Source organism: Phoca vitulina, unplaced genomic scaffold (genome assembly GCF_004348235.1).
Source record: "Phoca vitulina isolate PV1807 unplaced genomic scaffold, GSC_HSeal_1.0 scaffold9, whole genome shotgun sequence".
In the NCBI taxonomy this organism is placed as follows: domain Eukaryota; kingdom Metazoa; phylum Chordata; class Mammalia; order Carnivora; family Phocidae; genus Phoca; species Phoca vitulina.
The window spans coordinates 20,244,802-20,261,613 of record NW_022589712.1 but is presented as its reverse complement, the minus strand read 5'-3'; the positions used below and the strand labels follow the sequence as shown (position 1 = coordinate 20,261,613).

The 16,812-nt window shown below is 39.7% G+C and overlaps 1 protein-coding gene across 2 annotated transcripts in view; it reads right to left on the bottom strand.

Annotated features, from left to right (window-relative positions):
* Positions 1-16,812, bottom strand: part of EPM2A (EPM2A glucan phosphatase, laforin) — a 241,657-nt gene that overhangs the window by 46,550 nt on the left and 178,295 nt on the right. The window contains exon 6 of one of the 2 annotated variants that reach the window (XR_004299972.1): positions 5,184-6,244. The exons of the other annotated variant lie outside the window; for it this stretch is intronic. The gene's annotated coding sequence lies outside the window, so the exon portion shown is untranslated. Of the gene's footprint in view, positions 1-5,183; positions 6,245-16,812 lie in introns of those variants that run through there. 2 annotated transcript variants of the gene reach the window in all.

Here is a 16,812-nt window from a genome sequence, read left to right as displayed (position 1 = left end):
CCTAAAGCACAAAGTTGAACTTCACTCCAGAAACTCTGGAGGAGTAACTTTCCATTTGGCTACAGTTATTTACAGGGTGCCTATTATTACAGACTGGCAAAGAGTGGAGGAGGATGGCTTAGTGAAAGGCTTTGTTCTGTATCTACACAGTGCTTCTGAAAGTTTTCTTCTTTGTGGGAGCCTGTCCCTGTCACTACCTATCGCCTACCTTCTGAGACATATAATAAGGTTAGTGAAATCTCCCAATTGTTTACTTAGCCCACTTAGTTTACTTCTCTCTGATCCAGAATCCCAAGCGCAAGGTCCTGAAGAAGAGAGGTATAGGTAGAAGTAACCGTTGTAATAAAAACTCCTTATTTTTATTTTACAGACATGGAAGCTCAGGCTAAAAGAGCTTAAAATACTTGCCCAAGGTCTTAGAGCTGGAGTAGAAGAAAGAATCTGGAGTTGAGCCCTGAACCACTGAACTCTTGCCCCTGGTCTCTGAAGAAAGGAGATTTTTATTACCTGATTGAGCACTGAGGCAAACACCCTTCGAGCAAGGCAACAAAGTCGTGGATACAGGTCAAGGCAAGCCTTAGAAAGTGGGATAAAGCCCCCAGCGAAACCCTTGGGAGTCAATGAAAGGAGGAGAAGCTATGAATTGAGATGATTCAGGGAAAACTTTGGAGTCAGTAAGCGTCAGGCTAGATTCAGATGGCCAGGAGAGAGAGATGGGAATTCCTCTGCTGTCTGAGCATCTCCTTGCTGTCCAGGGTTGCCAGCCAGACTGAGCACAGCCACGCCTCTTGCCTCTCATAGTTGCCATCTGCCCCACGGCTCTGGCAGAGGCCAAACTCAGCCTGCATCACTTCCAGAGTTCCTTGCTTTTGCAAAGTCATCCCGAGGTGAGCCACAGAGGAGTGTCCTCTAAATGACTGCACAGCCCCAAATAAATGACTTTCCAGGAGGAAAGATGACAGCTGAGGAAGCTGCTTACAGGGAGGAGGTGCATGCGGGCTCACCTGCCCTCTCTTCCTACATCCCCAAGCAGCACGTGCCCACCCGCCGCCTCCTCCCCATCTGGAAGAAGGAGGAGACGGGTGGTAGCCTTATTAAAGCCTGGCACAGGGCCAGCCTTGCTCAAGCTGTCTTTATTATTCAGTCTTTGGAAAGCATCTTGAAAATAAACAGTGTCTCCTATCATGTATGTAGCACTTAGCAAATTGGAAGTGCTTAACAAAAGTCAATGAACCCAACATAAACCCTGACTATTAATATATGTGTCCGACACTGAATGTGCAAGTCAATAAGAAAATTCACATCTTGAGATCTTCAGGTTTTCACTGAATAAGCATTACATTGAATTGAACAATGATTTTAATGCAGATTTGTGGTAATATTCACTACAAGTCTGCATTAAAATGATTTTGAATGCATAATTATTTTGCAGAGCACTGATTCTAAATGAAGGGACAATTAATTTAAGCTTTAGCCTTGTCATATCCCATTTAAATGTTTCTAGTGATGCTCCCATAATCATGATACCACATTACTTATAAATAAAAATCCTTATTGAGGACTATCATATATCATTTCTACTAAGATTATTAAATAAATGCTAGTATTAAAATTGTACAAATGGTAGGTAGAGGAAAACTTTAATGTGGGAGAGGTTTTTTTCTGATCATTATTTTCTTTTTTTTCTATTTTTTTTAAATAATTTTAGAAAATTTGCAAGAAGAGTACAAAAATTCTTGTATATCCTGCACCCAGATTCCCTAACTGTTAACCTTTTACCATATGTGCTTCATCTCTCCCTGTGTATATGTACGTATGTATACACACACACACATATATATGCATATTTGTACAAATTAGTGTTTTTCTGAACCAAATACGAGTAAGTTACAACCATGATATCCCTTTACTCCTTAAATAACCACTATAATTACTAAAATCAGGATATTAACAGAATATTAATCAATTACTATTATCAAATCTTCAGACCTTATTTATATTTTACCAATTGTCCCCATTACTACCTGCAAAACAGAAAAAATGAATCCTTCCTTACCTTCATTTAAAAAAGTCTTAGTTGCATATCATATCTCTATCAGAAACTAATGTATGGATTAATATAAAATGGGATTCAACCAGGTATTGTAGGACCATATATGTGATTGAAACATTAAGCAATGTGATCATTTCCTTAATAAAAATCTCAAAACATTTTTATGATTGAGTCCCTTCCTCTATGTGTGGTTGCAACAAATGAATGAATGACAAAGTAATTAAAATTTGACGATGCTACTTTATCTTAAAACATTTGAAATTATCATCTGCTTCTAAAGACAAAATTATTTTCAAAAATCTAATATAAATCCCTAGTTGGTTGAAGATAAGTGAGAAAGAATTACACGGACAGAGGCCCACTGGAAAGGGCATCACACGGGGAGTAGGTTGGCTTTGACCTGCCATGAAATAAGCTTCTTACCACTGGTGTTATTACTTACCATGTGCAATCTACCATCAAGAAGACTGATGGGAAATGAGACAGCCCCAGTGGCAGAGGACTTCACACCAGAATAGTGAAATGTCTTTTAGTACCAGCAACATGGCATGACTTGTGCTTTAGCAGAGTATGGTATGTAATGTTTATTTTTGCTTTTTAATGAAATCCTTGTAGTATGAAGAGGGGAATCTAGGGCGCCTGGGTGGCTCAGTCATTAAGCGGCTGCCTTCGGCTCAGGTCATGATCCCAGGGTCCTGGGATCGAGCCCCACATCGGGCTCCCTGCTCCGCGGGAAGCCTGCTTCTCCCTCCCCCACCCCCCTGCTTGTGTTCCTTCTCTCGCTGTCTCTCTGTCAGATAAATAAATAAAATCTTTAAAAAAAAAAAAAAAGAGGGGAATCTAGTCAATATAAATTATCAGATCACTTTCAGAAAGAACTGGCAATATTTACGCAGCAGCCTTATCCCTTGATCCAGGAATTCCACTCCTGACATTTCTCCCCAAAAAATAGTCTTCTTTTTTTTTTTTAAGGTTTGATTTATTTATTTATTTGAGAGAGAGAGAGAGAGCACATGCGTGAGTGGGGGGAGGGACAGAGGGAGGAGGAAGAGAGAATTCAAGCAGACTCCACGCTGAGTGCAGAGCCCCATCTCAGGGCTCAGTCACACAACCCTGAGATCATGACCTGAGCCAAAACCAAGAGTAGGGCGCCTAACCAACTGAGCCATCCAGGTGCCTCTCCCCGCAAAATTGTCTTAATTACAACAAAACCTTAGACACAAAGTTGTCCATTACCTCATGACTAAGAGTAGTAAAAAACCAAAAAACTAAAACAAAAACAGCAAAGGGAAAAAAAACCCTAAAAGTTTAAAAGTACAGGAAAGGCAAGGCAAATTATTATACACTCACAAGATAAAATGGGATAGAGCCATAAATAAAGTGTATTAAGTAAAAAGGCAGTAGCAATGGAAAGTACGTAGGTTGAGAAATTTAGTAAAAGTGAGTTTCAAAATTGAATACATAATATGATCTCAGGCATATGAAAAACAAAAAAAAAGGCATAGGAAAATAAGTCAACCTGCTAACAGGGTGATACCTGGCTTGTCCGAACCCTCCACTGGCAATGAGCAAGGATTAGCCCAAGGGGCCTCACCACCCAGCCCTTTCTGATCTCCATTCATACTGGCCCACTCTTCAGTTCCTGGTTTTGTGAAACAGAATAAGAGGAAACAAATCAGAAACAAGCAAGGAGGGTTCAGGATGCTTGCTGCAAATACTGCAACGAGTGGCCTTAAGGGCTGGGTGGGTGAGATTGTTGAGCTCGTTTGTAGGTACAGAAACTTGATAGACAGGGTTGGTATTACAAATGACTTTTTCCCTGTTTTCATTATGTTCCAATTTTCAAGGCAGAACAATTATTAGTTTTATAATAAGAATTTATAAAAGATTTAAGAAAATTAGCCCTTTGCTAAATGTCTTTACGGTACATAAAATGATGTGAATTGTAAGAATAGAAGAAAAAAATTATCTATTGAGTTTTTTTTTCTGTTCTGCAGCTGGAACTGAGAAAAGTACTTTCACAAATGAAATATAAATACAATCTCATTTAATACCATATTCTATTTCTGTATTTTGATTATATGCCCATGCATACTTGCTCAAGCCTAACATCTACAGCCATTTATATGCCTCCCTCTCCCTAATCCCTCAATTAAATCTATTACAAATTGCTGCCAATTTGATAATAATTTTTTTCCAATTTTCCCTCTCTTTTTCATCCCTGCTTTGCATCCCTCATTATCTTACGAGTCAGTTGGCTCTAGGCTATGCTGGGTGAGAAACGAAGTCTGAAATCTCCTTGGCATAACAGAGTACAGGTTTATTTCTCTCACACACAAGGGCCAGTGGGAGAGAGTTAATTCTCTATTGTTGCTGTCCTCTGTGTCATGACAACAATTCAGGCTGTTTCTAACTTGAGGGAGAACATCCTCTCAACAGTGGTACCCACGACTACCTTGCAGAAAAGGAAGAGACAGGATAGAGAAGCCACACTCATTTTTCTCTGATTCAGCCTGGAAGTGACAAAGTTGACCAAAACTGGTCATGGTCACATGGTCCTAACCTAAATGAAAAGGAGGACAGGAAGCGAGGGGCACTCATGGGCATCCAGTGAGTGTCAGGTCCCCCCACCACAGTCTCCTCTGTGTTCTGCCTTAAATCTCCCCTCCACGCTGCCACTAGACTTCTTCTCTCTAAGTGTAAGCTGACTGGGAGAGAAGTCTAGTGGCAGTGTGGAGGGGGAGATTTAAGGCAGAACAGGGGGAGACGAACCATGAGAGACTGTGACTCTGAGAAACAAACTGGGGGTTTTAGAGGGGAGGGGGGTAGGAGGATGGGTTAGCCTGGTGATGGGTATTAAAGAGGGCACGTACTGAATGGAGCACTGGGTGTTATACGCAAACAATGAATCATGGAACACTACATCAAAAACTAATGATGTAATGTATGGTGATTAACATAACATAATAAAATTTTTGAAAAAAAAGAAGAAGAAAAAAATAGTCATGTAGAGTAGAATTTTTCAAACCCCTATTATTTGGTAGAAGTAAATTTTTCCACCACTTGATCTGAGTACACACATGAAAACGTACATAAATTTAAAATATTTTAAACTACTAAAAATGCACAAGCAAATATCTTATATACAATTCCTTGTATCAAAGTTTCTGTTTCATAAAAACACACATTATTCTCACTGTCCTTTGTATTATATAAATGTCAAACATTTAAAGTACACTAGTAACATTTTATTTTTATTGGGTTTATATAATTGGCATTCTAGGTTGGATTTTATTATGGTGGTAGGGAAGAGGGTCAGAGAGTTAAATACAGTTGGGAAACACGGACCAGTGCATTGAGCTCCAATCGTGAGAATAGCTTCTGCTTGTATCTTCAGCCTGGCTCTTTGCTCTTTTCACCTTCCAACATTATTCTCCAAAAATTCTGAACTGCATGTAGTTTCTCTAGGACATTATGTTATTTCCTCTTCCTAGAGCAATATCCTCTTTTCCCACCCCACCTTACCCAAAAACTTCCTGCCAGTATTTCAAGACTCTGATAGGATATTGTTTGGGCTGCTTCTGTGTTCTGATAGCTCCCTGTTCACAATGCATTCAAAATTTGTGTTTATAACTTTTCCCCCTACTTTCTTTCTGTAATTCCTTAGGGTCATCTTTATTCCTTGAACTGTAGCCCAGAGCTGGCCTATAGTGGTCTCTCAATACATGTTTATAAGATGCTGAAGTGCACATTTATTTAGTCAGTCATTCAATAAATTTTAGTGAACACATTATATTCCAGGCACTGTTCAATACACTGTAAACTTGGAGTCAGATAGGCAAGTCCATTATCCTTGAGAAGGACCTACCATAAGATGGCAACAATCCTAAGCATAAGACATCCTCCATGTCAATCATTTTTATCATGTACAGCAAGCATTTAATATCTAAAACTTTCTCCTAGTCAATAAGATTTTAACAGTGATTCACACATCAAATAGGTGCAGAAAAGTAAACAATAGGTATTCACAACAAGCTTAGAACAGAATTCACAGGGAAATACTTGGCAAAGGCTGGATTTCTTCTGGCAAGTCAATTCCATCTCTGATCTAGAAAATTTCAGACGTCTGGAAACCATTTCTTCTCCCAGAATTCTTTGCCAGCAAGATTCCTCAAATGAAGGTTGCTTCTCCTGACCAAAAGTATTTGGTATTAGAAGGGATTCCGGGAAGTAGACCATCAAATTTAGGCACCTAGGACTGTTTATCTAACCTAGTTAGATTTGAAGGCAATGATGACTTCAGTGCCAGCAGAAATATGAATATTGATCGTTCATGGCATGCAAGTGGCAAAGTACTTAGTTAAATTATCAGCTGTAGTTTCCAGGAAAAAAATACCTACTAAACCTCGTTTGTCAGCAGAACCTGGCTCTCTCCCCTATCTTATGGGTTTGCCATCCCCATAACTGAAAACTCTCTAAAGGCCTCACTTGATTAATAAGGATAGGATGGGCTATGACAAAGTAACAATAACCATAAGACGTCAGTGACTTAACGTAACAAGAGTATGTTTCTCTTTCATGTTACTCGTCCGGTGAAGATAAGCAGGGACTTTGTTCCACATAGATGCTTATGGCCCCAGATTGGCTGAAGTTCAATCACCTAGCAGCTGGACTGGTGGAGTACATGGTAGCCATTGGTGGGGAAGAGGCAAAGGGAGAATCCCAAACCAGCTCTCAAACACCTCAGCCTAAAAGTATCACAGATTCCTCTTTGTTAGTTCACAACCTCAGGAAATCAAAAATCTAAAACCAGCTCCTTACAAGGAGGGCAGGGAGAGGCCAAAGGAAGAGGAGACCACTCCAGATTGGTAGGTGGCAGGTTTAATAAGCCAGGGAACTTACTCATGAGGCTTGTCCTGGGTGGCCACAAGATGAGTAGATCTCCCCACTCACCTGCCAGAATCTTAAAAGTTTACCATGAGAGACTATGGACTCTGAGAAACAAACTGAGGGTTCTAGAGGGGAGGGGGGTGGGGGGAGGGTTTAGCCTGGTGATGGGTATTAAGGAGGGCACATATTGAATGGAACACTGGGTGTTATACGCAAACAATGAATCATGGAACACTACATCAAATAAATAAATAAATAAACGGGGGGAAAAAAGTTTATATAGAGGCTTTAACTGTCCATATACTGTCCAGATGGTCCGAACAACACCTTACTATCTCAAGGCTGTGTCATTGGGCAGCTCCCACTGTGGAACAGTAGGCAGAGGGTGCATTCCAAGGACAGGGGAGGGGATGAGGAGCATCTGATTGCCCAGGTTCAGCTCATGGGCCAACCAGAGGTCACGTCCTCTCAAGTGACTTCCTCTAACACTTCTGTTCATAGCACATTTACCAGAACTAGGAACACCATCATTGCAAGGAGACTAAAAAGTGTGGTGGAGCATGGAGTTATTCGGTGAGAAGAAAATATCTCTTCCACAACACCAGAAGCAGTTTCCTTGCAAGGGGGTGATGGTGTTTCTCAGGACCTACCTACAGCCTTCCAGATTGACTCTGGATTCCATAACTAGAGTCAGATACCAACAAACTCCAAAGCCTTCATCACAAGTCTCAATCAAGGAGAAACAGGTTATACGTGGAAATAATTGAAAGATTCTACCAAACTATATCAGGAAAAATATAGGGAGCATGATAGGAATGAACTCTAAAGGTAGTAGACCAGGCAAGAACAAATATGGTATTGTACTAAGTCAAATTTATTGATATACATACATTTACTAAAAAATGTGGATTCAATATGTTAACTGAAACAGCCAGATATTTTTAACAATTTGCTGTAATGGTTTTTTCTTTGTCTGATACCTGGATTCAACCATAATTTTCTTCAATAATATAGAGCAGTATTTCTCAACCAGGGAAAATTTTGCTCCCCTGGCTCCTTCCCATAGGACATTTGTCAATGTCTGGAGACAATTCTGACTGTCATAAATGGAAGGGAGGAGCTACTGGCATCTAGTGGGTAGAGGCCAGGGATGTTGATAAACATCCTACAATGCACATGGCAGCCCTCACAACAAAGAATTATTTGATCCAAAATATCAGTCATGCCAAGGTTGAGAAATCCTAATTATAGAGAAATTTGGAAGCTTGATGAAATTGGGAAGCAATGAACAGGTTAGAGATTTATCATGGAGAACACTTATCTATTTCTTTTCTTTTCTTTTTAAAGATTTTATTTATTCATTTATTTTTAAACTTTATTTTATTATGTTTTGTTAGTCACCATACATTACATCATTAGTTTTTGATGTAGTGTTCCATGATTCATTGTTTGCATATAACACCCAGTGCTCCATTCAATACGTGCCCTCTTTAATGGGCCAACCAGAGGTCACGTCCTCTCAAGTGACTTCCTCTAACACTTCTGTTCATAGCACATTTACCAGAACTAGGAACACTTTTATACCCATCTTTAATACCCATCACCAGGCTAACCCATCCCCCCACCCCCCTCCCCTCTAGAACCCTCAGTTTGTTTCTCAGAGTCCATAGTCTCTCATGGTTTGTCTCCCCCTCCGATTTTGCCCCCTTCATTTTTCCCTTCCTACTATCGTCTTTTTTTTTAACATATAATGTATTATTTGTTTCAGAGGTAGAGGTCTGTGATTCATCAGTCTTACACAATTCACAGCACTCACCATAGCTCACCCAATGTCTATCACTCAGCCACCCCATCCCTCCCACCCCCACAACTCCAGCAACCCTCAGTTTGTTCCCTGAGATTAACAGTGGAATATTATGCAGCCATCAAAAAAATGAAATCTTGCCATTTGCAACGACGTGGATGGAACTAGAGGGTATTATGCTGAGCGAAATAAGTCAATCAGAGAAAGACAAGTATCATATGATCTCACTGATATGAGGAATTCTTAATCTCAGGAAACACTTATCTATTTCTAACTATGTCACCTAGGACAGCCCAAAGGATACTTCCTTCTCCAAGGCATTAAGGAATACATCTCTGGGAGCACAGGATATTTGGTAAAGCTCTGCACTGGCTGTCTTCTGACAACTGGCTATGACAAAGGGAGAGATTGTCACTGAGAGGAGTTCCCTAATATCAGTGTGGATGATGGGATCTTATAGTGCAGATGCTACTTGACAGCCAGAGAGGGGCAGCAGGACTGGGGCAATAATCGGGGATCTGTGACTAGTGACTAGTGACTAGTGACTACAACTGATCATGGTGTCTAGGATTGAAATTGATGGGCAGCCTTCTAAAATATTACTCATTTTGTAGACACCAAAAATTCAAGGTACGGTAAACAGAGCTGAGATTAAGGCCCCAGTTTTTCCAGCCTTTCACTGAATTCTCACACTGGAGCCAGGTTCCCTTGAGGAAGGAACCAAAGACACTGCCACATGTTTATACAGTAGATCCTCTTTCTAGGCTTCCCAAAAGAACTTGCATCCATTTACCAAGGGACTATGTATAGGGGAAAGGGGACATACTAATATTTTTGAGGGTTCTTGAGCATTGGTCCTGAACTGACACTCAAACACCTAATGATCCAATGTTACTAGTTGCTCATCAGAGTCGCTCATCAGTCGCTCATTCACCGAGCCCAGTTGTAACTCCCTTCCCTAACAGGAGAGCCAACTAAATGTTACCCTATTCCCAGGACAACTTCAGTGACTATTCACTTGCAAGGTGCATGGATGGTGATTCCTAACACAGTGCCATTAACTCACCTAACTGAATGTATGAATGAGTTTTTCACATTGATGGTGAAATATCATAAATCCAATCAGGTGGTGACTGCAATTGTAGCTACTATTCTCTAGGCAAAGTCCTGGAGAAGGTGAAAGAATTTCCAGGAGAGGAATTGAACCTGTAACCAAGCAGAATATTTCAGAGACCTGACTAGAAACTGTCCTTGCCTTTCTGAGGAAGTCTAAAGCAGCTAAGAGCCCAGTCTATGCCTAGTGACAAAATTAAGGAGGGGTAGGGATGGTCAAAAACCAATAGTGATCCCTAAAACCATAGTGAGGACAGGATAACAGAAAGTGTCAATTAATGCCACTAATTAATGAGATTAATGCCACTTTAAATTTGTGCCACCATTGTAGGACTGGGAATGAGACTACAGGGCTAGCTTAAGTGTATCTCATGTGTACCCAGAGATTCTCTCACCTGCAAAAAAATAAATATATATGTATAGAGCATCTGTGGGGCTGTAATAGGGAAGGATGTGGCCAGATAAGAAAAACTAGGTAATGGGCGCACCTGGGTAGAGCAGTTGGTTAAGTGGCCAAGTCTTGGTTCGGCTCAGGTCATGATCTCAGGGTCATGAAATTGAGCCCTGTGCCAGGCTCCATGCTCAGCGGGGAGTCTGATTAAGTTTCTTTCTCCATCTCCCTCTGCCCCTCTCCCCACCTGCTCATGCATGCACTCTCTCAAATAAAAACATAAATCTTAAAAAAAAAAAAAAAAGGAAGGAAGGAAAGAAGGAAGAAAAAGAAAGAAAGAAGAAAGAAAGAAAGAAAGAAAGAAAGAAAGAAAGAAAGAAAGAAAGAAAGAAAGAAAAGAAAGAAAAAGAAAGAAATAAAGAAAAGATAGCAATGGACTTTGGTTCCAAGGGTCTGAGCTTCAGATAGCCTTGTCTCAGGTAGGGTCATAAAAGGGTTGCCTTAGGCAAGTAGCAATGTATACCTATCTAAGGGAATCTCATGTTATTACAAACAGAGTTGCCCAGAAGTGACATTCCCAAAGACTTTATTATTTTCATATAAGCCATTATCACAAGCAGAAGAGCTTCAAAAGGCATAATGTAGGAACTATTTAAATGGCAATAGATATAAATTATTTCTTTCATTGCAAAAGAACTACCCAATTTATATGATTGGTAGGCAATATCTTTAATATGTTCACTTCAGCGGCATCTGTGGAAGGGAGACAATGAAGCACTAAGTGGATAGTGTATTATCCCCAGGAGTCAGGCAGGCACTTAAAGATGCACATTAAAAAATTCCATGTCCTATTTGGACAGAAATATGGGTCTTCTAGGATTATAGTGGATTATCATAAACTCATTAGGTGGTGTCTCCAACAGAATCATGTGCTACACTACCATAATTAGATTTCTACATCATCTACAAAACACAAAAATAAAACTTGGAACACTCAATTTATAGGAAAAGTCATTTTAGCATCCTATGAGGAAGTCCCTGAGCCCACTCCAAATGATAAGCCACTTAAAAGATTTGCCTACTATTATCATGTAGACACAAAGCCCCTAAACCATAACACTAACTCAATGTTTCTCCAAAGGCTTGAAGGACTTCGTAAATTGTCTTAAAATCACAACTTACTACTGAAGGTGAATGTGGTTACTGTTCTAAGTATAACGAACCATATATCATTTTTCCAATATCCCAGTTACTTAGATTAGGAGTTTTTGGTTAGGATAAAGGTCAGTGTTTTGTGTTCTCAGCAAGAGGACTGTAGCTGATTCCAGAGAAGTGGAGAAATGTACTTTGTTATTGGCGTGATTTATTTTGGGCACCTTGATTTTTAGACTTCATTCCAAAATGGACTCATCTTGTCATTTAATAACATCCTAACGTTCAAGCTGCTCAGCCAATTCTGAGAAAGAACTAATCCATTTCAGCAGCAGCAGCAAGATGGACACTCTGGTAGAGCAGGTGTGCTCTCTTCTCTGTAATTACTTTCAGCTCTTGCTTTGCCCTTTACTGTCTGTTTGAAATTTAACCTTAATGTAATCAGAATGGCATTTACCCAGGGATCAGCTCCAGATTGTGTGAAACTCACAAAAATAAAGGTTATGACATAGTAAGTCTACTAATTGCTTTCTGTGACTAGAATTGACTAACGATTATCTTTGAGTAGAAGAAGTTAAGAATACCACATATTTTTCTTGAGGTAGGAGAAATTAATCATTCCTCTTCTCATTTTGCCCCTTGCCACCAACCACCACGTTAGCCTATACTATGACCTCAGAGTAACAATCCACAGTTCTGACACAGAGAGCATAGAGAATGGCCCATTCTATTGAAACATAAATGGTGTAACTGTGAGACGCTAGCCAGATAGTCAGAGGTAGAGACCAAGTTGGCATCTGGAAAGGCAGGGCTGGAGCATGGGAGAACATTAAGGATGGAGTGTCCAAACACAGCAAACATGGAATCAAGAAGTGTTCCAGATCTTCCATACTCTGCTGCCAGAGCCCAGCCTTAGATGAGAACTAAATGCTCATTTTCTTTATAACAATAATAGCTAGATTTGCTTACTCGAGTACTTTACAAATGTTGCAGGATAAAGAAAATTTTACTATTTAAATAGCTCCTGAATTGCTCCTAAAAGAACTTTCTCTGGAGGAATCTTACTAAGCAATTAGGGGGGAAAGCTCCTATTAAGGCTCTGTTTTTGAGTGTCTTCTAGACTTCAGAGGAGAGAGAAAGCTTCCCTATATAATCCACCTGGAAATTTGACTCCTGCAAGTGAACAGCAGACAGAAGAGATGAGAGGGAGGGAGGAGTAGCAGCATGGAGAGAGACTCAAAACTTGGAGAATGTGAAATTCAGCAGAGAAACAGTGTGGAGAGGGTGTTGCTGACTATTCCCTCCAGGTTGTTGAAATTGCTAATATAATCTCCCCTCCACTGCACTCTTCTCCCTACCAATTTTCCACAAAAATCATCGAATGATTTTTTGATGGTGGCTTTTTAATTGTATTTTAATATTTTTTTAAGTTTTTTTGAGGAAGCCACAGAAAGAAGAGAGGTCCTTTAGAGTGAGTATAGCGTACATAGAAGCTGCGAAGGAGCACACAGAAGAAGGGGACCAAGTGACCTAAGAATGTAAAATCTGAGGGGGTAAAGAGATTCGGAGAAAGTCTTCAGACTTTTGAATATTGTAAAGCCAGCAAAGGTTTAAACCAATTTGCCCTAGAACTGGAGGGGCAGATAGGCCTCAGGTTGACATCTTGGTAATGAAACCATTTCATTCAATCCTCATAATATCTGTATGAGAAAGATTCTGTTGTTAGCTGCATTCTCTAGATGAGGAAATTCAGACCCAGAATCATTCCCGATGTCACATATCTAGTAAACTGCAGAGCAGGATTACAATACTAACTCTAACTACTGTGGCCATAATCAACCAGTATAATACAAACTTTTTGTTTCATATTTTGAGACTGAATCTTCACACAGCCAAATCCTGCCCATCTCTTTAGATTCATTTTCCTCCCCCAAACTACACTGATGCCTCCCACTCTGAATTCCACATCCCTCATTGACTGTTTAAAGTTCTTTCCCTTCAGCATATAAACATAATCAGATCTTGCCCATTTTTATAACAAGGCAACTTCTTCAACTGTTTTCCTAATTCCTTCTGCTTTTTATCAATTGTCTTGAGATGCTGCCTGTACTTTCCGTCCTCTTTTCTATTCACTTTTCTGCCTATTGTCTCCACCTTGCTAAGTGATAGCCTCCTAATCCCAACACTCAACAGTCGCCATCAGACTTCACCTCATAAACTGTTTCCTCTGTAGCATCTGACACTGTTCACAAAGCCCCACCTCCACCTCTGTGGCATCTTAGACTTGGCTTCATACTTGCATCTTGCCCCTCCATCTATCTCCTTCCTATATTCCTCTTTTTTCAGCCATTCTTAAAATGCTTATGTGCCCAGAGGTTTCTGCTGTTCTTAATTTCTACCTGGGTATTTACCCCAGAGTCAGTAGCTAAGCTTCATATGGTCCTAAGGGAGCCTCCTGGAATGAATACAAATTATTTTGCATATGTACATTTTTTTCTAGGCAAAGGATTCTCTCATTCAGTATTATTTATTTCCATAAATATTTGCAGAGGATCTGCATTGTGTTAGGCACTCTTCTAGGTTCTCAAAATAAGGGAATTTTAAAAAGCAGGAAAGAATATCCAATAGAAAAAAGGCAGTCTCTTCAACAAATGGTGCTGGGAAAATTGGACAGCCACATACAGAAGAATGAAACTAGACCACTCTCTTACACCCTACACAAAGATAAACTCAAAATGGATGAAAGACCTCAGTGTAAGACAGGAATCCATCAAAATCCTAGAGGAGAACATAGGCAGTAACCTCTTCGACATCGGCCACAGCAACTTCTTTTAAGACATGTCTTTAAAGGCAAGGGAAACAAAAGGAAAAATGAACTTTTGGGACTTCATCAAAATAAAAAGCTTCTGCACAGCAAAGGAAACAATCAGCATAACTAAAAGGCAACCTTCAGAATGGGAGAAGATATTTGCAAATGACATATCTGATAAAGGGTTAGTATTTGAAATATATAAAGAACTTATAAAACTCAGCGTCCAAAAAAGAAATAATCCAGTTAAAAAAAAACTGGCAGAAGACAGGAATACACATTTTTCCAAAAGACATACAGAGATGGCTAACAGACACAGGAAAAGATGCTCAACATCACTCATCATCAGGGAAATACAAATCTAAACCACAATGAGATACCACCTTACACCAGTTAGAATGGCAAAAATTAACAAGACAGGAAACAACAATTGCACTACTAGGTATTTACCTGAAAGCTGCAATAATACTGATTCGAAGGGATACATGCACGTTCAAGTGTATAGCAGCATTATCAATAATAGCCGAAGTATGGAAAGAGTCCAAATGTCCATTGACTGATGAAAGGATAAAGATGTTTTGGTGTATATATATATAAATATATGTATATATATGCAATGGAATATTACTTAACCATAAAAAAGAATGAAATCTTGCTATTTGCAACAATGTGGATGGAGCTAAAGAGTACTATGTTAAGTGATATAAGTCAACCAGGAAAAGACAAATATCATGCGATTTCACTCATATGTGGAATTTAAGAAACAAAACAGATGAACATGGCAGGGGCAAAGAGATAGGGACAAACCAGAAAACAGACTGTGAACCATAAAGAAGAAACTGAGGGTTACTGGAGGGGAGTGAGTTGAGGTGGGTTAAATGGGTGATGGATATTAAGGAGGGCACTTGTGATGAGCACTGGGTGTTGTATGTAAGTGATGAATCACTAAATTCTATACCTGAAACTAATATTACACTGAAATTTAAATAAAAACTTGGAAAAATAAAATTTAAAAAACCTACAAAGATCCTTGTGAACTTATATTAGGCAAAAAGCTATGAACACAATAAATAAGTAAATTATACAATATATGAAAAATGATAAGGGCTACATAAAAAGTAGGACAAGGTAAAGGGGATCACAAAGGCCCAGGGGAGTGGGAAGGCAGCTGGTAAGCCTAAAATGGTAGTTAGGGTAGATTTCATTGAGAAGGTAATGGTTATTCAAAGACTTGAAAGACATGAGGATTTAGTCATGTATATAACAAGTAAAGCAGAAGGAACAGCAAGTGCAAAGGTCCTAAGGCACGAACATGCTTGAAGTGCTCAAGGAACAACAGGGGAACAAGGGGAGCATAGTAAGGAGATGAGCTCAGAAAGATGATGGTGACCCAGGTAATGCAGGGATTTTTAGATTATTGTAAGTACTTTTACTCTGAGTGAAATAAACAGCCATTGTAGCATTTTGAGCTTAGAAGTTATGCTATGTGGCTTGTGTAGGAGAAGCCCTCTGGCTGGTATATTCAGTATGGAAGTAAAGTTGCAGGAGTAGAAGTAGGAGACCAATCAGGAGGCTATGGCAGTTATCTGCACAAGAGGCGGTAGTGGTTTACACAGGATGCAAATGCTGATGTGCAAGAAGTGGTCAGTTCCTATTTATGTTTGGAAGTTATACCCAACAGTATTTCCAAATAGACTGGATATAGGATATGAGAGACAAAAAAGAGTTAAGTACAACTCAAGATTGTTGACCTTAGCATCTTGAAAAATGGAGCTGCCATCACCCGAGATGAGGAACTGTGGGTAGACAATGTTGAGGGGAGACAGATGGTTGGAAGATCCATTTGGGACCTGGAGAGCTTGAAGTGTCTACTACACAACTAGGTGGAAATATTAAGCAAGCAGTTGAATATACAAGTCTGGAATTCAGAAGAACAGTCTAGACAGAAGTTATAAATTTAGGAGTCATTAGCATACACCCAGTATTTAAAGTTATGTAACAGGATGATATGACTAAGAAAATGAGTTTTGATGGGAAATAGAAAAGGACCAAAAACTGAGACCTAGGGCAATCAAATATTAAGAGGTAAGATACCAGCAAAGACAATTTAGAAGGAGGAACCAGCAATGGAGGAGAAAAACAAAGAAGGATGCCGGAAGCCAAAGGAAGTAACAAAGAGGAGGGAGTCATCAGCTATGTCAAGTGCTACAGAAAGGGACAGTGAGAGCTGAAGTGGGTTTGGAGGTTCCTGGTCACTTTGACAAGGGCAATTTTGGTGGAGATGAAGACCTGATTGGAGGAGGACTAAGAATGAACAGAAGAAGTGAAATTGGAATTTTGCAGCAAAGAGGAGCAAAATGACGGTGAGAGAGAAGGTTATTTTTTTAATGGAGAACTATTTTAGTTTGTGTGTTGATGAGAATGGTTGAACAGAGAGTGGAAAATTGATGAGAAAGAGAGAGGAGATTGCTGAAGTGATGTCCTTGAGTAGGCAAGAGGACACAGGATCTAGTGCATACATATTTGGAATGTCTGGCTTTCAATATGAATGTGGAGACTTTATGGCAATGGACAAGAAAGCAGAGTATGTGTACTAGATT